Raw genomic sequence first — 23,922 nt, forward strand, 5'->3', positions numbered from 1 at the left:
CGTGGTTTATCCTTGATACCACCCAAAGGTATACCGCTAGATCCTGGGCTAGGCACGGGGGGGCAATAATGACTTTGACGCCAAGTTACGGATAACGGTAGCTTTACTGAGGGTAGACAGATGGTAAAGTCCATACAGTTCAGCCAGGGCCAAATGAGGTAATCAAGCACTCAGAGACCTTAAGGGCTTGCTGGGACTTGTAGTAGGACTGGACAATTTAATGCAGACCATGCTGACTTGACAGATGGCAGGGACGGACTTGACTTGACTGAAGACTAACAAAGCTATGACTGTAGCTTACTTGAATTGATGGTGGCTGCAGGACATGACGTTGAGGCCTCCAACACTCTGGACACACACACTAGGCACGACTGACCTCAGCAAAGACTTATCTCCAAAAAGAGCGAGCTAGCTCCACCCAGGGCTTATATGGGGGAGACTAGCATGGAGCCCATGGGTCACTTTTGGAGTCACCTGGTCAATGATACCTCCTGGGTAACAATCATATGACACATCACATGATAGAACTCTTGAAGCAACAAGACATTTTATAATACATTACAATGCAGAACATATGTACAGGGTGGAAACAAGTACAAGGAAGCCCAGGGGACACTGAAGGGAGGCTGCCAGACAGGGCAGCAAGAGTACGGGGTAACATCTCCCATACTGGGCCACCACATAGGTTTCTGTACCTTTGTGTGACATCATACTTTTATACATGAAGAAAAATCATAGTATTCTCTATTTAATGCTTTGTGGACACGATTTTTACCTACAAAGGTCTATGGAGACTGAACAACAGAACCTTTGTAGATGAATCCATGAGAACCCAGTACAAAAAATGCAAAAAAAAAGGATACATTAGTTACCCTTTTTGCCATGTTGTGCATTTTTATATATGGTTGTAAGGAAAAATGAAAATCAGTAAAGATTGTACAATGTTGTACACAAAAGATAAATATATAAATGTATATTGAAAAAGCAGAAAGTTTTTGTTTGATCATACAAAATATACTAGGTCACACCAACAACCAGATGACACCTTGGCTAGCATGTTACTGTTGGCATTAATAATATATCAGATCTGAATGATATACTTAATTAGCATGAAGCTTATTACTAGCACGTAAAGTTCCTAGCTGATAATGAACTATGCGGAAAAGTGTACAAATGGCAGGAGGCTCTAGTACCCTGTTGAGCCACCTCTAGCCTGGATACAAGATGAAATATGGTTTAGCATGGGGGCATACAGGTACCATATGGCATTCTGTGGCACATTTGCCCACAGATATTGCAGCTGGTCCTTCAGATCCTGCACAATCGTCAATTCCCAAATCTGCTTCACCAAAATGCATGATGGGCAATATATCTGGCAACTGGGAAGGCCAAAGAAGTGTTGATACCTGGAGGCATTTCTGGGAAACCCTTTCTGTGTGTAGGGGAGCATTATGCTGCTGGTTGGAAGCCATAAGAGACAACACATGTGCCCTCAGGACTATTTAGTTGACCAACACATGTGCCGCAACTACCTTAGAGAGGTAAGTTCAGTAATATCTGTACCCTTGTTCATGATATTTAGAGATTTTCTGGTGTCTGGTATTGTGCCAAGGGACTGGCGCAAGGCGAATGTGGTGCCAATCTTCAAAAAGGGCTCTAGGTCTTCCCCAGGAAACTATAGACCGGTAAGTTTAACGTGCATTGTGGGTAAATTGTTTGAAGGACTTATAAGGGATTACATACAGGAATACATAGGGGATAATTGTATTATAAGTGATAGCCAGCATGGGTTTACTAAGGATAGAAGTTGTCAAACCAATCTAATTTGCTTTTATGAAGAGGTGAGTAGAAGCCTTGACAGAGGAATGGCTGTGGATATAGTGTTTCTGGATTTTGCTAAAGCGTTTGATACTGTCCCACATAGACGTCTGACAGGTAAGTTAAGGTCTTTGGGTTTGGAAACTTTAGTTTGTAACTGGATTGAACACTGGCTCATGGATCGTACCCAGAGAGTGGTGGTCAATGATTCGTACTCTGATTGGTCCCCGGTTATTAGTGGTGTACCCCAAGGTTCAGTACTGGGCTCGCTGTTGTTTAATTTATTTATCAATGATATAGAGGATGGTATTAACAGCTCTGTTTCTATCTTTGCAGATGACACCAAGCTTTGTAGCACAGTACAGTCTATAGAGAATGTGCATAAGTTACAAGATGACTTGGATAGACTAAGTGTCTGGGCATCCACTTGGCAAATGAGGTTCAATGTGGATAAATGTAAAGTTATGCATCTGGGTACTAATAACCTGCATGCATCGTATGTCTTAGGGGGGATTAAACTGTCAGAGTCCCTGGTAGAGAAGGATCTGGGTGTACTTGTAGATCACAGACTACAGAATAGCATGCAATGTCAGGCTGCTGCTTCCAAAGCCGGCAGGATATTGTCATGTATCAAAAGAGGCATGGACTCAAGGGACAGGGACATAATACTCCCCCTTTATAAAGCATTGGTACGGCCTCACCTGGAATATGCTGTTCAGTTTTGGGCACCTGTCCATAAAAGGGACACTGCGGAGTTGGAAATGGTGCAGAGACGCGCGACTAAACTAACATGGGGCATGGAACATCTTAGCTATGAGGAGCGATTAAAGGAGTTACAATTGTTTAGTCTTGAGAAGAGACGTTTAAGGGGGGATATGATAAACGTAAATAAGTATATTAATGGCCCATACAAAAAATATGGAGAAAAACTGTTCCAGGTTAAACCCCCCCAAAGGACGAGGGGGCACTCCCTCCGTCTGGAGAAGAAAAAGTTTAGTCTCAAGGGGCGACACGCCTTCTTTACCGTGAGGACTGTGAATTTATGGAACGGTCTACCTCAGGAACTGGTCACAGCAGGAACAATTAACAGCTTTAAAACAGGATTAGATACATTCATGGAACAAAATAACATTAATGCTTATGAAGAAATATAAAATCCCATCCCTTCCCCAATATCGCGCCACACCCCTACCCCTTAATTCCCTGGTTGAACTTGATAGACATATGTCTTTTTTCGACCGTACTAACTATGTAACTATGTAACTATTTGGTTAACAGACTGTCATATGCAATGGTTCCCAAGATAGTCACACCAGCAGTTGGGGCACTCACCACAAGGCTTCCATACTTAAAGGGGAACTGAAGTTCAGAACATCTCATCCCCTATCCTGTGTCTGATCACTAAGGTCCGACCACTGTGACTCCCCACAATATCCTGCTCCGCACCCTGGCTCTCTCCAGGCATGGAGCAACCTTTGCTCTGTGTACAGATTATTTTCGACCACAGTAAGAATTGTTAGCCAACGCTCCCCCATATGAGAGCCGGAGATACACGAATAGGGATGAGCGAATCGAATCTGACAATTCCGAATTCGTTATGAATTTCATGAAAAATTTGCTTCTCAATTAATCCGAATATCGCTGCTATTCGATCGCACAAATTACTTCATTAAACTCCATTTAGTGAGGTCCTGGGCATCTAAGATAGCAGCTCCACATGTCAGGATATGGGGCAAGGAACTCTGGGAAGGTGGCTAGCCGGGTAGGCGGGATGACCCCAAATCACATGCAGCCTTTCAGCAGACAGCCACCCCTGTGATGTCACAGCCCTGTATAATCGACAGCCATCTTGCGGCCAATCACATCAGCATTCTATTGCAGAGAGAGAAAGAGAGAGAGGGACAGATAGCAGTGTGTTGCACAGAAAAGCATTTTTACAGCAGCGATTTACCTGAAGCCCAAATCCAGCCTAGAAACACTGATAGGGAAAGGAGAGAGAATGAGAGAGAAAGTCCAATTTTGTGTGAACTACACAGCGACTGTGTGCTGCCGAACTAGTGTGTACAACAACTGAAAAGCTAAAAGTAGCCAGCCAGTTAGGGTGAGCAGAGCACTAAAAACCATAATCACCTGCTATTAGTGCCTAATAAAGGTTGCGTAGTGGAGCATATTGTCCTCTAATAAGTTTAACCTGTGCGCTATGGTTTTGTTCCTGTTAAAATCTTAAAGGCCTAGTTACTGTGAAAGGCCAACCAAAAGTACACACCTTCAGCTGTTCAAGACAAATACTGTTTTAGGTGTAGTGGAGCGTATTGTACTCCACTCATAAGTGCATACCACGTACGTACATCTACGTGGAGTACCATTTTGTTCGTGTTAAAGTCTTAAGGGACTAGTTACTGAGAAAGGCCAGCCAAAAGTAAACACTGTTTTAAGTGTAGTGGAGCGTATTGTCCTCCCCTCATATACGCACTAATTATGTCAGGCAGAGAAGTGCTAGGACAAGCACAGAGGAGTGGCAGAGGCCAAAATTCATGAGGTGCAGGCAGAGGTTGCAGCAGACTAGGGGAAAGGGGCAGCAGGAGTCGCAGCGAGAGGCCTAATCTCCCGGTATCAGCTAGCAGTCGTTTCTCGACCAGCAACCCATCTGCCGTCATCAATTGGTTAACTCGGTCATCCACTTAATCACAAGTGCCATCTGACACCCACAGTCAACAGTCGGTGGGTTCCTCAGACACAAGCCTCAGTTGGCATGGCCCTCCCATTACCTCTGACCTATGCTGTTCCCTCATCCACAGAAGTACACTGCTCAAAAAATAAAGGGAACACTAAGCTAACACATCCTAGATCTGAATGAATGAACTAATCATGTGAAATACTTTCGTCTTTACATAGTTGAATGTGCTGACAACAAAATCACACAAAAATTATCAATGGAAATCAAATTTATCAACTCATGGAGGTCTGGATATGAAGTCACACTCAAAATCAAAGTGGAAAACCCCACTACAGGCTGATCCAACTTTGATGTAATGTCCTTAATAAAAGTCAAAATGAGGCTCAGCAGTGTGTGTGGCCTCCATGTGCCCGTATAACCTCCCTACAATGCCTGGGCATGCTCCCGATGAGGTGGCGGATCGTCTCCTGAGGGATGTCTTCCCAGACCTGGACTAAAGCATCTGCTAACTCCTGGACAGTCTGTGGTGGAATGTGGCATTGGTGGAGGGAGCGAGACATGATGTCCCAGATGTGCTCAATCGGATTCAGGTCTGGGGAACGGGTGGGCCAATCCATAGCCTCAATGCCTTCCTCTTGCAGAAACTGCTGACACACTTCAGCCACATGAGGTCTAGCATTGTCTTGCGTTAGGAGGAACCCAGGGCCAACTGCACCAGCATATGGTCTCACAAGGGGTCTGAGGAGCTCCTCTCTGTACCTAATGGCAGTCAGGCTACGTCGGGCCCTCATACCACCCTCATGGAGACTGTTTCTTACCGTTTGAGTTGACACATGCACATTTGTGGCCTGCTGGAGGTCATTTTGCAGGGCTCTGACAGTGCTCCTCCTGCTCCTCCTTGTACAAAGGCGGAGGTAGCAGTCCTGCTACTGAGTTGTTGCCCTCCTACATCTTCCTCCACGTTTCCTGATGTGCTGGCCTGTGTCCTGGTAGTGGCTCCATGCTCTGGACACTATGCTGACAAACACAGCAAACCTTCTTGCCACAGCTCGCATTGATGTGCCATCCTGGATGAGCTGCACTACCTGAGCCACTTGTGTGGGTTGTAGACTCTGACTCATGCTACCACTAGAGTGAAAACACCGCCAGGAAGCATAGGAACTGAGGAGTGATCTGTGGTCACCACTTGCAGAATCACTCCTTTATTGGGGGTGTCTTGCTAATTTCCTATAATTTCCACCTATTGTCTGTTCCATTTGCACAACAACGTGTGAAATTGATTATCAATCAGTGTTGCTTCCTGAGTGGACAGTGTGATTTAGAGGACAGTCAGCAGCTACTGCCCAGTCAAGAAGAGGTAACATCTGCCGCTTCCTCAGCTATGCGGGCAAGCAGTGATGAGGAGAGTGGCATGGGAGGTGGTGTTGCGAGCGTTCAGGCTCCTGAAGCAGACACTGTTGAGGTACCTGAGGAGGACATCAGTGACGTGCAGACACAACTCGATGACGAGGAAGCCGATCGCACTTGGAAGCCGGGTGCAGAAGGGGTGTCATCATCGTCATCATCAGGAGAAGAGGGTTGCAGGTTGCAAGTGAGCCAGCAAGGTGATAGCATGGATTGCAGAAGTGGGAAGTCTGGAGCCAAACATGCCTGAGGTAGTCCACCTGCTTCGCGGAAGCCAACCTTCCCTGGAGGTAGTGGTACAGGGGTTCCTGGAGTCAGTGGCAGTAGCAGTCGATCAGTGCGGACTTTTGGGGGGGGAAATCAGCTACTTGGCAGTGTGGCAGTTTTTCATCAAGCATCCAGAGGATGTAAACCTGGCCACATGCAATATGTGTTGGCAGAAGGTGAAGCGCAGCCGGGGTCCAATGTTGGCACACCGACCCTACGTCAACATATGCAGCGTCACCATAAAGCAGCCTGGGAGAACCGTGGCTTTGAGGTTTCAGCCAAAGCTCCACCACCTCAGCCGAAGGGAGCTGTCTGCCATACCCATCTTCTGTCGCTCCGGATGCTCCTGCTCCTCCTACTTCGAGTCAGTCATTCCACCAGCAATCCATCGGTGAAGCCATGTCCAAGAGACAACAGTATGCGCCTACTCATCCAACGGAGTAGAAGCTGAATGTGCTCCTGTCCAAGTTGCTGATGCTACAGTCCCTCCCTTTTCAAGTGGTGGACTCTGCACCTTTTAGAGAACTGATGACTTGTGCCGAGCTAAGGTGGAGAGTCCCAAGCCGTAATTTCTTTGAGAAAAAGGCAGTACCAGCCCTGCACAATTTTGTGGAACAGAAGGTTGGCCAGTCCTTGAGCTTGTTGGTGTGTACCAAAGTGCATGGCAACGATGACGTGTGGAGCTGTAACTATGGTTAGGGACAATATATGTCCTATATGGCCCACTGGGTAAATGTGGTTCCTGCACAGCCACAACAGCAACTTGGACAGGTCACGCCGATTCCGCCTCCACGCTCTCAGGTCGTTGGTCCTGTGACAAAGTGCGTCTCCGCCTCCTCATCCTCCACCGTGTCCTCAGCCTCCACGGCACAGACAAGTCTCAGTGCCCCTCCAGCATACCATGTGTGCAGGGCATGGCGGTGTCACGCTGTTCTTCACATGGTTTACCTTGGCAAACGGAGTCACACAGGGGAGGAACTGCTAAAAGTCATTCATCAAGAAATCAAATCATGGCTTACGCCAAGAAAACTGGAAATGGGAACTATGGTGACCGACAACGGGAAGAATATCTTGTCTGCAATGTGACAAGGAAGCCTGAGCCAGATGCCTTGCATGGCACACGTGTTCAATCTGCTTGTCAAGTGGTTCCTGAAGTGTTCCCCCCATCTGCAAGACATCCTAACAGTGGGAAGAAAACTTTGCATGCACTTCAGCCACTCATACACTGCAAAGCACACCCTCCTTGAGCTGCAGCGTCAGAACGGTATCCCACAACATAGTCTGATTTGCAACGTTTACACACATTGGAATTCCATCCTCCATATGTTGGACCGACTATACGTACAGATTTCTTGATGATCCAAGTGGATAGGGGGACTCCCCTGTGTAACTTTAATGTCAACCAGTGGCAGCTCATACGTGACACCTGCCGTTTGCTCAGGCCCTTTGAGGAAGCCACATTATTAGTCAATCACCAGGATTATGGGATGAACAACGTCATTCCACTGCTTTATTTCCTACAACACATGTTGGAAACGATGGCTGGTCAGGGCTGGTCACATCTCACAGCCACATGAGCCCTGTGGGGGCTGAACTGGAAGAGGAGGGGGACAGTGGAGCACAGTTTAGGTTTTGCAAAATGGGCGGTTTTTATAGTCATCTGACAGAAGAGGAGGAGCAGCAGCAGCCAGAGGAGCTAGAGGGTTGTGAGAAAGTCGATACAGGGGACCCAGAAACACTGTGGCAGTAGGCAGTGGAGATGGAGGGAGGTATTCCCTCCAAGCCACTTGCACAAGTGGCACGATGCATGCCCACTTGCTTATGTAGTGACCACCGAGTTGTCACCATTTGGCAGCGCGATGACTTCTGGCTCTCTTCCTTATTGGACCTTCGCTATCGGCACAAAATGGGGGCCTTTTCTACACCCACTGAGAGGGAGGACAAACTGACCTACTACAGAGACATCCTACGTAGTCAAATGGCCAATGCCTATCTACGCCATCATCCGTCCTCTCGCAGGTCTGACTCGGGGGGCCCTCTGCAGTCTACAGTCGCTGATGAGTACCTTTTATTCACCCGCATAGTGGAGCAACTCATCAGCAGCAGGATTTGTGACCGCAACTAGCAGAGTTTGCCCTGGAAAAGCTGTCCTGCCCCACCAGTAGTTTGCCATCAGAGCGGGTGTTTTTTTGCGTTGGGGGCCAAAGTAACCTCATCTGTGCACGAAAGATGAATCAGGCATGGATCAGCCAGGATTTCCACCCACCAATGCCAGATGGATCAGAGTAGATTGACCATGGTGCCGCACTAACACTTCACAAATATGGATAGTGCAAAACATATTTAAGGTGCTGGTCCCCATTTACAGAAATTCCCCCCCATCAGACCACAAATAAGTATTGAGGATATGCATTGGCTAAAACTTAACTTTTCTTAGGATAAAATATATGGACCCCAATTTTCTTTCTATCTAAGAAAAGGAAAAATGTGCAAAAAACACCAAGTGCCACCTACACCACCAAGTATTGATGTGATACAACGACCTCTAAAAGTTGGAAGGGAACAACGTATGGTTCATTGTAACATGTGGGGATAAAAACGTCCTCTGTAAGGCCCTACTCTTGCATTATTAATTCCCTTCTTGACAAGTGTTACTTGCCCTAAAAAGGGCAGCCCCACACAGGAACCTTTCCCTATTTCAACCTACAAACACTGCCATTTCCCAGGGTTTTTAGGTGGAAATAGGGAGAGTTTCCTGTGGGCGAGTAACACTTGCTAGGAAGGGAATAGGGCGAGAGTAGGGCTTTACCAGGGAATTTTTGCCCCCACCTGCTATTTTTTACCCCCACTTGTTCCCTTTCACCTTTTCAAGGAAAGTGTATATTATCTTTTCAAGGTAATGCATATCCTCAATAATTACTTGTGCACACTAACACTTTTACAAAAGAAACCGTTTTCTTCTGCCTACCTGCCTCAGCTTCTATTCTTATCCTGCCACCCGCCTGATGCCACACATTTGATGCCAAGTTCTCCTTTTTTCACCCACCTTCGTCACCGGGTACTGGTATTGCCACCCACCGCCGTACTCTGTCATTGGGTCACTTTCAGGACTTCGGATGCTGCTGATGCCAGCTCCATGCTGTCTCATTTTGCCACCATATGTTCTCCTCATGCTGATGCCACCTCCAGGCTGTCTCATTCTGCCACCATATGTTCTCCTCATGCTGATGCCAGCTCCAGACTGTCTCATTCTGCCACCATATGTTCTCCTCATGCTGATGCCAGCTCCAGGCTGTCTCATTCTGCCACCATATGTTCTTCTCATGCTGATGCCAGCTCCAGGCTGTTTCATTCTGCCACCATATGTTCTCCTGATGCTGATACCAGCTCCAGGCTGTCTCATACTGCCACCATATGTTCTCCACATGCTGATGCCACCTCCAGGCTGTCTCATTCTGCCACCATATGTTCTCCTAATGCTGATGTCAGCTCCAGGCTGTCTTATTCTGCCACCATATGTTCTCCTCGTGCTGGTGCCATCTCCAGGCTGTCTCATTCGGCCACCATATGTTCTCTTCATGCAGATGCCAGCTCCAGGCTGTCTCATACTGCCACCATATGTTCTCCTCATGCTGATGCCACCTCCAAGCTGTCTCATTCTGCCACCATATGTTCTCTTCATGCAGATGCCAGCTCCAGGCTGTCTCATACTGCCACCATATGTTCTCCTCATGCTGATGCCACCTTCAAGCTGTCTCATTCTGCCACCATGAGGTCTCCTCATGCTGCCGCCAACTCCAGGCTGTGTCACTGTGCCGCCATGTGGTCTCCTCATGCTGCTGGTACATTAAATAAAACTTTTTAGGTTAATCTATTTGAAGTCTTAAATTTAAATGTTAAAAAATATCTTTAATCTTTTCAATTGTGAGACCCTATTGTCTCGTCAGGCTGTTGCCACCTCCAGGCTGGGTCATTCAGCCACTATATGGTCTCCTCAGTCTTCTGCCACCTCCAGGCTGTGTCATTCCGCCACTGTATGGCCTCCTCATGCTGCCGCCAACTCCAGGCGGTGTCATTCAGTCTCTATATGTTCTCCTCTTGCTGCCGCCTACTCCAGGCTGTGTCATTCAGCCACTATATGTTCTCTTCATGCTGCCGCAAACTCCAGGCTATGTCATTCAGCTACTATATGCTGCCAACACCACGCTGTATCATTCAGCCACTATATGGTCTCCTCATGCTGCCGCCACTTCCCCGCTGTGTCATTCAGAGCTGCAACAATTAATCGATAAAAAAAAGTTGTCGATGAATTCCGATATCGAATAATCGCCCGATTCGTTGTCCACATCCAGGAGGCTGCTGCGGTCAGGCACGAGTCCAAAAAAATCCCGCAGCTGCCTGAGAAATTCACATATAACGGGGCAATCGGTTTTTCCCTGTAACTAAACTACTATAGTCTGCAGCTGTGCGCTGCAGCCTATAGCGAGCTGCGCAGGACGACAGCGTCCCGTCGTAGGCACGTGCGATGACGTCACTCATCACGCGCACCTCCGTCCTGACCGAGGATGCGGTCCAGTACCAACAATGACCGCCGAGCCCCTGAGCCTGCCGGAGCGCACATGGGGGCGGAATACAGGTAGCAGGGGATCAGAGAGGAGGGGAGGTTTGGTAATAATGTGGTACAGGAGAGGGGAGGGGGTTGGGCTAAAATATCATGACACGGGGGGCATCAGAGGAGGGGTATAATGACACAGGGCATCAGAGGGGGGGAATATAATGAAAGAGGGGCATCAGAGGGGAGGGAATATAATGACACAGGGGGCATCAGAGGGGGATAAAATGACACAGGAGACATCAGAGGGTATAATGGCACAGGGAGCATCAGTGGGGGGGGATATAATGACACAGGAGTCATTAGAGGGGGGAGGGGTATAATGGCAAAGGGAGCATAAGAGTGGGAGGGACATAACGACACAAGAGTCCTTAGAGGGGGAGGGGGTATAATGGCACAGGGTGGAACAGAGGGGGGTAATATAATGGCCCTACTTAATAAAGTGTGTGTAGTGCACACCGCTTTACCCATGGGGGTATGTGCAGAGCATTGCACCCTTGTGCCTGTAGTACAGACACAAGGGTGCAATACTCTGAACGTACCCTCCTGGGTAAAGCAGTGTGTATATAGTACATATACACTGCTATACACATGGTAGTATGTGCAGAGAATTGCATCCTAGTGTTTGTAGTACTATAGAGTCTGTACTACAGACATGGGTCAGGTGCAATGCTCTGCAGTCTGCACATACCCCGTGTGTATAGGAGTGCTATATATAAAAAAGTAAAAAAAAAAAAAAAGTAAGTAAACCGCTCCACTAATAATAATTAGCTCTCCCTTTTCCTATTGCTATACAAAAATTTTTATTTTTTACATATCTGATACTGCCGCATGGCTAACTGTCTGAACTATTAAAATTAAATGTTAGTAAATCATTAACATTTTATTTTAATAGTTCAGACAGTTACCCATACGGCAATATCAAATTTAGGGTACGTTCACACTAGTGGATTTACAGTGTATTTTACGCTGCGTATCCGCTGATGAAGGCCCGCTCTATGCTGTCTTTACATGTGCCTGCTCGTAGCGGCAAAACGCCACGACGAGCAGACACACTGCAGCGATGTGCGCGGCCACTCTCCCTGCTCTGAGCTAGGCAGAGAGCTCCCGCGATGTGTGAGTATACTGCGACTCGCACATCGCAGTGTGTCTGCACATAACGGTGTATTGCCGCTACAAGCAGGCACATGTTAAGAGAGTATACAGCGGGCCTTCACCAGCGGATCTGCAGCGAAATACGCTGCGAAAATCCGCTTGTGTGAACGTACCCTTATGCTGGTTTCTGTACAGGATCATTAATAATGATACTGTACAGCAACCGGTGTAAACGTAAAAAAAAAAGAAAAAACTCAAAAATTGCTGCTGTTTGGTGACACCACATGCTAGAAACTTTTAATATGGCCATTGTACATAATTTTTCAAGTAGAACCAGCTGAACCCCTTTTTTGGGGGGCATTTTGAATTTTTTTCCGATTAATCGATTAATCTATGAAAAAAATCGTTAGCTGCAGCCCTAGTGTTATTCAGCCACTATATGGTCTCTAATAGCGACACCTGTAATTTGCATGTGATACTGAATAACCGTATTATTTCACTAACACAGCACATTCCCTATGCGTGTTACGGCAAGGCAAAAGTGTTCTACATCCCTACTGAGGCTCTCTGTAGCCCAGATATAGCCATTTTTAATCGGCAGAATCAACATTTTCAAAAATTCGCTCATCTCTATACACAAACGCTGTTTTACAGCTTTCCCATAGAGATACATGGAGGGGTGTGTCGGCCACCGCTTCGTGCCGGGGTCGATAGTAATCTGTACATGGGGAGAGTTGCTCTGTGTATGGGGAGAGACGGGGTGCCGGGCAAGAACTTGCGGAGGGTCACAGTGTTCGGACCCCCCGCAATCAGGCACTTATGCCCTATCCTGTGAATGGGGGATAAGTTCCATACTGGAGTTCCGCTTTACTCATGACCGTTGTCGAATCCCAAACACAACCTTGATTAGTCTGTAAAGATGATTCGGTTCCAGTCTGTAGCAGTCTAGGTTTCTTGTTCATGACACCATTGGAAATGAAGGTTACATTGACTGGTGTTTTGGAGATGCTCTGACCAAGTTGTTGAGCCATCACAAACTGATCTTTGTCAAGTCCCTCAGATCCTTACGAATCCCCATTTTTCTTGCTTCCAACACATCAACTTCACAGAGCCTGTAGGTACTATCTCATAAATTTTATGTATAAAGACCCATATGCCATACAATAAGGACTATACTGACAAAATGACAAACCCTCCGAGACAAAAAATGTGCACCAAAAGGAACTGCTTCTCCAGCCATCACGTACACTTTATAACTTGAGAATATGAATTAAAAGACACATTTGACTATCTTTCTGCTGTGCACAATGTCCTCTGAGTGCTTCTATGATTTATCACACTTGTCACTGTAACTTTATGATCCATTCATTTCTAGACAAAATGATCTACCAAGGATATAAAAAATGAGGCCCCTGTCATATTTTAGTACAAGTGCTGGATAAACACTGAATAAAGCAAAAAATAAAAAATAAAATCCTCCAAATAATGTATTCACGGTGGAAGCCGCGACAGGTCTAATCAATGTTTTTATGGGTTTAATTAAAGAAAGTGCTCGGTCTGTACATAAAACATATAGCTGACACCCGCTCGCTATGTTCATTAGTGAAAGTACCTATTTCAATTCATCTTACCATGGCTATTAAATGTATAGAGGCATGCTCTTGCCCAATTACACGATGCAAAAAATTAGTAAAGACAAAAAAAAAATGCTAAAGGGATACTAAGCTTAGAAATGATTAAGAAAAAATTTAATAAAAATTGTCATCCAGCAAGGTTTTCTATGAGCCCTTAAAGGGGTACTCTGCCCCCTAGACATCTTATCCCCTATTCAAAGGATAGGGAATAAGATTTCTGATCCAGGCATTCTGTTGCTGGGGACCCCCACGATCTCCCTGCTGCACCCGGCATTCGTTTAGAGCATTGGGTGCAGTGCTGGAGGCTCGTAGCATCATGGCCATGCCCTGCTCGTGACATCATGGCCATGCCAACTCAATGCAAGTCTATGGGATGGGGCAGGATGGCCGTCCTGCCCCCTCCAATAGACTTGCATTGAGGGGGCATGGCATCACGAGCTAGGGGGCGTGACTGTGACATCACAAGCGTTTGCCTCGCATTGCTAGTTATCTGGCATGGAGCGAAGTTGGCTCCGTGCACCAGATGTCTGCGGTGCCACAGCCGAGATCTCGGGGGTCCCCAGCGGCAGGACCCCCGCGATCAGACATATTATCCCCTATCCCAGTATTTCCCAACTTGGTGCCTCCAGATGTTGCAAAACTACAACTCCCAGCATGCCTTTGGATAGGGGATAAGATGTCTAGGGGCGAAGTACCCCTTTAAACAAACAGGCCTGTAAAAAAAAAAAAAATGATACATGTCCTGTTGCTTCGCTCTTCTTAAAACCACCCAAGAGGATGGAGACTAATGAAAGGGGCGTGGTTTAGTTATTGAATACAAGGCCAGGAACAGAATATATTTGGAGGACACAGATAAAGTAAAGACTGAGACATCTTCTCTTTTTCAATCCATTCCTGTAATACCCCATGGGTGTGGACCCACTATGCCACAAGTGGCAGCCGGCAGGGCGGGCAGAATAGGGCACACTGACACTAAAGATAGTTTCAGACGCAGCAAAACTGATTGAGATGTTTATTAGCAACAGAGTGCAAGGGATGAAGCAACAGGCAAGTCCAGGCAGGCTACAGATACATAGCAGAGCAGGATGAACAACCTTGCTGAGGCCAAAAAACAGCAGGTGTGCAGACTTATAAAGGGAGTTCCTGGCTGGGATTGGAGAAGGATCCATTAGGGAATGCAGGCTGGCTCTATAAAACTCATCCATTACTCGTGTGGCCCCTAGTGGCCAGAATTGAAAATGCAGCATGAGACACATCAGAGCAGGAAGACCAGGAAATACAGCAGACATGTGGCACAGAGAATATCTCCCGACGCTGGTAAGAACAAGGACACATGGTACACTGGTGGTTGACAACCACCAGCATTACAAATCCTGACTTCTGATGTATCCAATAATTGCAGCTAAAAACCTAAACATGTGAACAATACCATAACTGGCGACCAACTAAGACGACAGCTTGGGACCCCCATCTCAGCCAGTGACTGGCTGAGCGGGCTGTCACTTCCGAAGACGAGGGCCGGGACCCGTACAGGGCTGCCATCAGAAATGTTGGGGCCCCTTACACAGTTCAAGGCTTGGCTTCCCCCTCTGATGGCTCATCACCAAGTCTGCCCCCAGTGCCTGCCCGCTATTTCACCCATCGTCCATAAGAAAAAATTTAAAACACAGGACAAGAAAACAAGAGTCCTTTAGTTCAAGGAAGGAGGAAATATCACCATAAATATTACCACCATACTTTTACTGACCAAATCCTGTAAACTAAGACCAATATTACCAATAATACCAGTATACAGGGAGGAATATTATTACCATACGGTTGCTGACCAAATCCTGTATACTGAGACCAATTTTACCAATAATAATACCAGTAGAAAAGTGAGAATAATACTGCCACACCATGACCACTACCATGACTACCACATAGTGATTGAAATAAAACCACTGAACATAGACCAATATACCCCCATACAAAGCCCACATAGTAGTGACCCGGCTCTGCAATCCCTGTGATTACAGTGCAGTTACATCTATTGACTTACAGGAGGCGTCTTCTTGGAGTGGTTCTCTTTCCTTTACTTCTCTATCTTACTCAGACCATCATGAAGTCTTCTTCCAACCATGATTCATCTTCACAGAATCTGCCAGACACCTAACATATTAGGCTCCGCACTGCTGACACCTCTGTCCATTTTAGGAACTGTCCAAAGTAGGAGCAAATCCCCATAGAAAACCTATCCTGCTCTGGATAGTTCCTAAATTGGACAGAGGTGTCAGCAGAGAGCACTGTGGTCAGGCAGAAAGGAAATTCAAAAAGAAAAGAACTTCCTGTGGATCATAACAGCAGCTCATAAGTACTGGAAGGATTAAGATTTTTTTTTATAGAAGTAATTCACAAATCTGTTTAACTTTCTGGTACCAGTTGATTTCTTTTTGATTCATTTTTTCCAGTGGAGTACCCCTTTAAGTTCCCTGGAGTACCCCATAAAAATAAATAAAAAATGCACAAACAAAAATGCTGCAAAAGCCATAACAAAAACATCACTGATAACATTATTGCTTTAGGGTGCGTTCACGTGCTATTACTAGCAGCGGGTTTCCCACTGCGAGTTACGCTACCATTGATTTAAATGGGTCCACAGACAGTCTGCAATACAGTAACCCCCCGACCTTCGATGGCCCCGATATATGATAAAATCGACATACGATGCTTTTATATGTCGGGGCCATCGCATTAACTGCTATCCAACAGCGCAAAATGCTGCTGTCTGATAGCAGTGTAATGTGCCCTAGCAGGTTCACTTACCTATCCCCGCTGCTCCGGGTCCACTTCGCGATCCTCCGGTGTCTTGCGCATCTTCTCCAGGGTCCGGGCCTTGCTTTCCGGCGTCGTTATTACGTCACTACGCACGCCGCGCCGGCGCAGCAGCGTAATAACGTCACCGGAAAGCGAGGCCCGGACCCTTCAGAAGATGCGCAAGACACCGGAGGATCGCGAAGAAGACACCGGAGCAGCGGGACAGCATCGAGAGCCCCTGGGAGACCATGGGGAGCGGTGAGGACCCGGTCCGGAGCGGCGGGGACAGGTGAGTATGAATGCACTTTTACTATTGCACGAATCCCTCAACATACGATGGATTCGACAAACGATGGGTCGTTTGGAACGAATTACCATCGTATGTTGAGGGACCACTGTAGTGTCAAATGAATGGTAGTGCAACTCGCAGCGGGTTTCTGGCAGCAGGAAACCCGCTGCTAGTAACTAGCGTGTGAACGCACCCATAAAGTATACTGATTGGATGAAGAAAGGTTGAAATATAAACTGTTATTTATGGGGCCATGTATCCTGGAGCTGGCTGTGGCAGTGACCACTGCTGGAGAAATTTGGTATTACATGTGGTCTATTCAAATATATGAGCATATTATGTATGGTCAAACCAAAGTCCCCCAAAGTGGGATAAGCACTCTACCCTGGCTCAGAAGGGGAAAAAGTTTTCGGCAGTACCCTTCCTACCTAACAAGTCATTTGGCAGGTGTTTGCTTAATATAGTGGTCTCAAACTGCGGCCCTCCGGATGTTGCAAAACTTCAACACCCAGCATGCCCGGACAGCCAACGGCTGTCCGGGCATGCTGGGAGTTGAAGTTTTGCAATATCTGGAGGGCCGCAATTTGAGATCACTGAGCTAATAGGACAACCCCTTTGAGACTAATAATTTTAAGTAGTGAACCATTAGTCAGACACTTAATATAAAAATAAAACTCAATCTGTTATTCATATTTTGCCAAAAAAATTAATAATATTGGCACCATAACAAAAGTACAAATCATTATTTATTTTTTCATTTTTAGCTTACCCTGAAATGAGATGCATATATTCCCATCCACGTACAATCTGGAATGATCTGCTTAATTCTCATAAAAATCTGAAGTAACAAGTAACGTTTTTATTTTAAAATACGGTTCATTTACGAAACTTACCTTTCCCGTACCGGCTCTTATAATTTGTTCATTTAAATTAATTTATGCAAATATAATTAACTGGATAAACATAAACCGTCACAGGTTGCTAGGCCGATGGCTTCATTACTCATTCATGATCCTCTATTTAGAGGCTGAAAACAATATCCTGCAAGAGTGAGCTGTCTAAGGCGCAGATTTCGGGACATGGCTCTTGGCAGACAGATGTGCCAGAATATATTTTTGGCCTGCAGATGCACGACGAGCGGAAATGTATTAAAGAAAGAAAAATTTACAGCCAGGGGTTAAATATCTAGAGAGATCATGTATTCTCCTTATCAATTTACGGATTCTATAATTTTATATAAATTTTATATATATATATATATATATATATATATATTACATTACATATATACATATATGTGTATATATATATATATATACCGTATACATATATATATATATATATATATATATATATATATATTATAGGTATATATATAGTTATATATATATATATATATACATACATTATACCTTAAATATATATATATATATATATATATATATATATATTACATTACATATATACATGTATATATATATATATTATTGGTATATATATAGTTATATATATATATATATATATATATATATATATACGCATATATACGTATATATATATATATATATATATATACGTACACACACATTTATATATATATACACACATTTATATATTGTTATTACAACACAAGAAATGTAAATAACTATCAAGAACTGGACCGGAGCCAGGAAGATACCAAGTCATTTTCTTTTAGGATGTGCCAGTTGTGTCGACTTTCTTAAGCCAAAGAACAGTCATATGTAAATAAATTAGAGTGGGTGGATCTATTCCATTTGTGATAAGAGGAGGGGGAGATTTATTGATGCCAAGTACTAAGCTGCGCCAATTTTTGGAAGACAGGGATAGCATCTGTCATGGAAAAATACTGTCTTAACTGAACAATATAATAATAATAAAAATAATAATAATAATAAAAAATTTTTTTAAAGAGGACTTTTGCCGTTTTTCATCATCCATGTTTAGACACCTCTCCACTGATTACTGAACTGTTGCAAAACTACAACTCCCAGCATGCCCGGACAGCCAACGGCTGTCCGGGCATGCTGGGAGTTATAGTTTTGCAACAACTGCAGGCCCACAGTTTGAAGACCATAGCTTTATTGAAATTTTCATTAATTTATACTAGGTCAGGCTTTTCACTGATCTACATGTCTATCATTTTTACCTTTGATAGTTACTCGTATCGGGCAAGAAGAGGTTAAAATAATATCTGTCATAAAATGTTTTTAATTCATTCCTGTATTAAAATCTTTTCCTATGTTCAAATATAAGCTAAGCACCGAAGACCTTCACCTTGCTCTTTGACCTTGGCTTTGTCCCATCCCCCACCTCTTCCTGCCCCCGGTACAGTATTGATCATCTTGATGCACTTGTCTCGTGTTCTCTCGGATGAATATGACTTAATGCTGAGTCTCTGCTTCCTGCTGAATGAATAACATATTCCCAGCGCTGCAGAAACAAATGCCCTTCGCTCTTCTCCTTGCGCCCACATCCTGGCCGCTCTTCTCCCTACAGATTTATGGGCCATGGCACATGACTTCACAATGGGTGACCGGTGCTAATGCCTTTTGAGCAGCGGTCCATGATGGTGGTCACCTCCCGGTCTCAGCCAGGATTTGTCGGTACAGACCTAAAGTGAATTTCTTCCCTGATTAATTATTTAAAGGGGTTTTCCAGTACTTAGATATTAATGGCCGCTTACTAGGATTGGCTTATGGGGGTCTGACCCCTGTGACCTCCGCTGACCAGCAGAATAAATTGTTCATGCAGGAGGTCATGCCGGTCAATGCAGCTCAGTCCCATTAATTATTAATGGAATCTTCTTAAAATAGACTACCGATATTAAAGGAGATGTCTCATCCAAAAAATTACTGAAAAATGTATCCTCTATGCGCAGAATAGGGGGTAAGTTTTAGATCGCGGAGGGGCCAACCGGTTCTCCCCAGGAGCGGCGTGTCATGACCCCCTCCCGAAGCGGGGGCCAACACGCCCCCTCTATATATCTCTATGGGAGAGTTGTTCGGTAAACTTCGGCTCTACCATAGAGAGATATGAAGGGGTTGTGACCCGCCGCACCCAGGGAGAGCCGGGGCCCCGTACAGAAGATTGTGGATTTTCAGTAATGTTTTGGATCAGACTGCTCCTTTAAAGTGTTGAAAAGCAACTAGAGCTCCATACTGACTGGGCAGACACATAGTTAAAACGTACCTGTCATATCACAGGAAAAATAATGCTTATATGTGTTACTCACTAGCATATTTATGCTTTACATGTCTTGTTATGTGTCTAGCTTCTATATTTGACTCATAAATTCCTTTTTTCTGCTGCTCACTCATTCTGACATCCACTTCTTAGGAAGGGGCATGTCCCAGACAAGCACTGAGCCCGCCCTCCCTCACCATGCATTCACTTCCTCCCTGAGTCTGCTGTGGTGTGCTGGGTCTTTTCATCTAATCGCTGTAGGCTGCTCTGTACACCTGTCCTCTCTATTCTCATGGAGTTTGATAGGACAGGAGTGAGCACAGAGGAGTGGTAGTCCTGCCCTCCCTTACTAAATTTTGTTCCAGCCTGTGCTTCAGCTGGGACAGAAATGATGCTGCAGTAGGGTAGGATAATGTTCTGAAGGGTATGAGGACCCCTAGTGGTGTCTTTTTATAATCTATGATTTCTATGAAAAGATAATGTTTTTTTAATGAAATATATTAGGTTAATGTTTTGCCAAGATGTGCAACATATAAAAAGTTTTTAATTCTGAAAGTGGCCATTTACAGTAAATCAGTAAATATCAAACTTATGTACTCCTTTAGCCACCCTTAGGGGGAGCATTGGAGTTGCATACTTACCCCCACCGCAATATTTGATATACATGTACATCAAATGTAAGGTCAGAAAATATAGAGTAGGCTCAGGATCTGACCCTGTTCAATACTTGATGATTGCCAGTTGCTAACTGCAGCTGACACTTGCCACCAGTGGCGAGGAGATAAAAAAAGCCTATTGTAACCCTGTAGGAGAATGTAGAATAAGCACTCTATGTGGTGCCCCAAATCAGATTTGATACTCATCTCATGAAGAACCTGTACAAAAGCATATTACCAAATTAGCATATGCCAAATAGAGGAGCTGTTGGCCATCGGGAGTGTCAAAAAGGTAACCAGAAGGGATGAACGGAAATTGATGTAGACGCTGCTCATAGGATTAATCCATGGACTTTAGGATGACAATTAGAGATGAGCGAACTTACAGTAAATTTGATTCGTCACGAACTTCTCGGCTCGGCAGTTGATGATTTATCCTGCATAAATTAGTTCAGCTTTCCAGTGCTCCTGTGGGCTGGAAAAGGTGCATACAGTCCTAGGAAAGAGTCTCCTAGGACTGTATCCACCTTTTCCAGCCCACAGGAGCACCGGAAAGCTGAACTAATTTATGCAGGATAAGTCATCAACTGCCGAGCCAAGAAGTTCGTGACGAATCAAATTTACTGTAAGTTCGCTCATCTCTAATGACAATGTCAAGTCAAGTTTATTGGCATAAAGGAGCTTAAACAAAATGTAAAATAAAATAAAAAAAGCACAATATTGCATTTGTAAAGTGAAATTCTCAGATTGAAGTATTTGTGTTTTTTATTTTATTATACACTGGCCCTGATTTACTATCATAAGCCCGACCTGTTTTGTCAGGCTGTGAGCCAGAATTTGGCACATTGCGCCACAAATTGTGTCTGTGCCAGAATTTGCACAAAAGTCCCAACCAACTCTCCATTTTACTCAGTAAACCTGAAAAGGGAGTGTAGCCACCTGAGAAAGTGGGTGTGGCCTCAAAAGAGGGTGTGTTCACAACATTTTCAAAAAAATCTGAACAAATTTACTAATGTTTCCACAGAAAATGTAGTGGATTTGAGCTCTGGAAAACCCAACAGATCAGGACAGTTGTACAAAAAAAAAAAAAGCAAAACGGAGGGAAAAGTGCAAAATGTAGGGAAACATTAGTAAATACCATGAAAAAAATACTTGTCGGAAATCAAAACCCACAATGAAAACTACACTCCACTCTTCATGGCCAATATGTTCTAACTCCAATAACTTTGATGTTGATAAACTTGACTTGAATTGGTCATACTGAAGTCCACAGACGAATCCTATGAGCTGTGCCAACATCAGTTTCCATTCCTCCTGTCTTCTCTGCAGCTGCTGACAGTGGCTTTTGCCATAGCAAAAAAAATGTATCACAACTGATCTTTCTGTGTGTGGAAATGTCAGAACCTTTCAAATATAACATTATTTATGGTGAATGCCATAAATGAAAATAAAAACCCAGGGCTGGAATCACTGTTTTTTTACTTAATTCAACTCACAAAAACACATGGATTAAAGGGGGGCTCCGAGGAAGTTAATAAAAATGCCCCAAAGCCTCCACAATACCTGTTTTGTGTCCCCTTTAGTTATCCTTGTGATTGTGCCAGCTCCTGTGGCCCCTTTTGTCTCCTGAATATTCTTTTTCTTTGCTTGCAGTCCAGACTACAACTCCCAGCAGTCAGTGTGGCTCTGTGTAATGGCTGCCAGCCAATTGCTTTTACTATCTGTGTGCATGCTGTGTTGTTGTAAACACAGCCAGCAACACATACTGTACATGTTTTTTATTTCAAATTATCCTTCCCCCCAGCAATAAATCATGCTATGCTATGAATGGCAGCAGGCAGGAATTAGATCTACAGCAGGCAAAGAGCAGCATTATGTGCCGAGGAGGGGAGGGGATGTGTGGCTGTGAAGCTAGACCCCTAGACAAGACAGAAATCATGTGGTGTTTGTCTTCCAGAGAGTGGGGCTAGTCTCAGTGAGGGCTTTGCACAAAGACAAGGTGGACCTGATTGTGACATCTTTCTCTCACTCCCTGCATGTAAGTGACAGCTGAAAGAGGGAAACTGCTCTATATAGCTAATGAATTATATTTAACCAAATGCATAGTTTAATGAGAGGAAAAAAATGGGCTATGGCTTTAGCTCTGGCCAGCTTCTTACAGGACAGTGCGCTCAGCCTATCACCGGCCGAGATGGGACATTGCTGCAGCCGGCGATATGCTGACACCGCTGTGACGTTTTGAGACTAAGAAACCAGAAGCCAGCAGCACCGGAGGAACGGGACACTGATATCTCTGCAACGGGGGAATTTAGGAAGGTGAGTTAAAGTTTTTTATTTTTTTATTTTTGCAGGTCGGGCACAGGATGAGTTAAAACATTTTAGCCGCATATCTCCTTTAAAAAGTGAAAAAAATACCCCAAAATTTTCACTAAAACACAAGTTCTGACACTGCTCCGTAGATGGAAAAAGAAAAAAGTTAAAAAAGTCTGTTAAAGTTAAAGTATTTTTTTTTTATTATTTGAAAGCAGTAAAACAAATCAAAAACTATACAGTATACATTTGGTGTCACTGTAACTATACTGATTTGCAGAATAACATTCATATGTAATTTTTAACACAAGGAAAGCTGCTTACAAAACATCTCTGTCCCCTCCAATAGATATCACAGGGTTGTTTTTTACCATTGGACGCCCCAAATATCTTTCAATTTATACACAAAGGGGGAGATTTATCATTGCTTTTAGAGCATTTTTTTGTCTATGTTTTAGCGCAGTTCAGGCGCAAGCAGCATATTTTGAGACTTTTATGCACCTTTTGATATAGACAGTTTTTTTTCTTTTTCCTACCCGTAGAACTTTTTCTTTTTGACCATGCAGTGGTCACATATTTATCATTTGCGACTTTTTGTCAAAAGTCGCTATTTTGTGCGCAAAGGTACATTTTTAGGCCCAAAGCTACACCACCTACCAGTAGGCGTGAGAATAATTTCTACCTTCCACAATTTAACCTTTAACTTCTAGTGGACAACAGTGTCCCACTCCCCTTCTATGACACGTGCTCAGAAGCTGAGTGATGGTCATAGCTGGGTGGTCCTGGCAGCTATCTGCCACCAGGACTCATCTCTAATGCCAGACATCATCGATCACGGGGATGCCCGGCTTCAAGCCCTTAGACACCGCAATCAAATTTGATTGTAGCATCTAAAATGCAAGTAAAAATATCCAGGCAGCTCTGTGAAAGTAAGTAAAAACACCTAGCCTGCCAAATTCAGGACCCGGGAAAGTGTCTACTTCCCTCCCTCAAAAGTATCTAGAAAAAGTGTATGTGGTAGAGCTTTTCCCACCACAGCAGAGCTGCGCAAAATTCATCATCCTGCTGCACCTTCTTGATAAATAAGATGCACTCTAGTCAAACCCACCACCCAAATAAACGTGGGAAGATAGAACTACCATAGACATTCTTTGATAAAT

The 23,922-nt window shown here is 44.4% G+C and overlaps 1 protein-coding gene across 3 annotated transcripts in view; it reads right to left on the bottom strand.

Moving 5' to 3' along the window:
• Positions 1 to 23,922, bottom strand: part of TMEM74 (transmembrane protein 74) — an 82,909-nt gene that overhangs the window by 13,752 nt on the left and 45,235 nt on the right. The window lies entirely within an intron of this gene.

Source organism: Hyla sarda, chromosome 5 (assembly GCF_029499605.1).
Source record: "Hyla sarda isolate aHylSar1 chromosome 5, aHylSar1.hap1, whole genome shotgun sequence".
NCBI lineage: Eukaryota > Metazoa > Chordata > Amphibia > Anura > Hylidae > Hyla > Hyla sarda.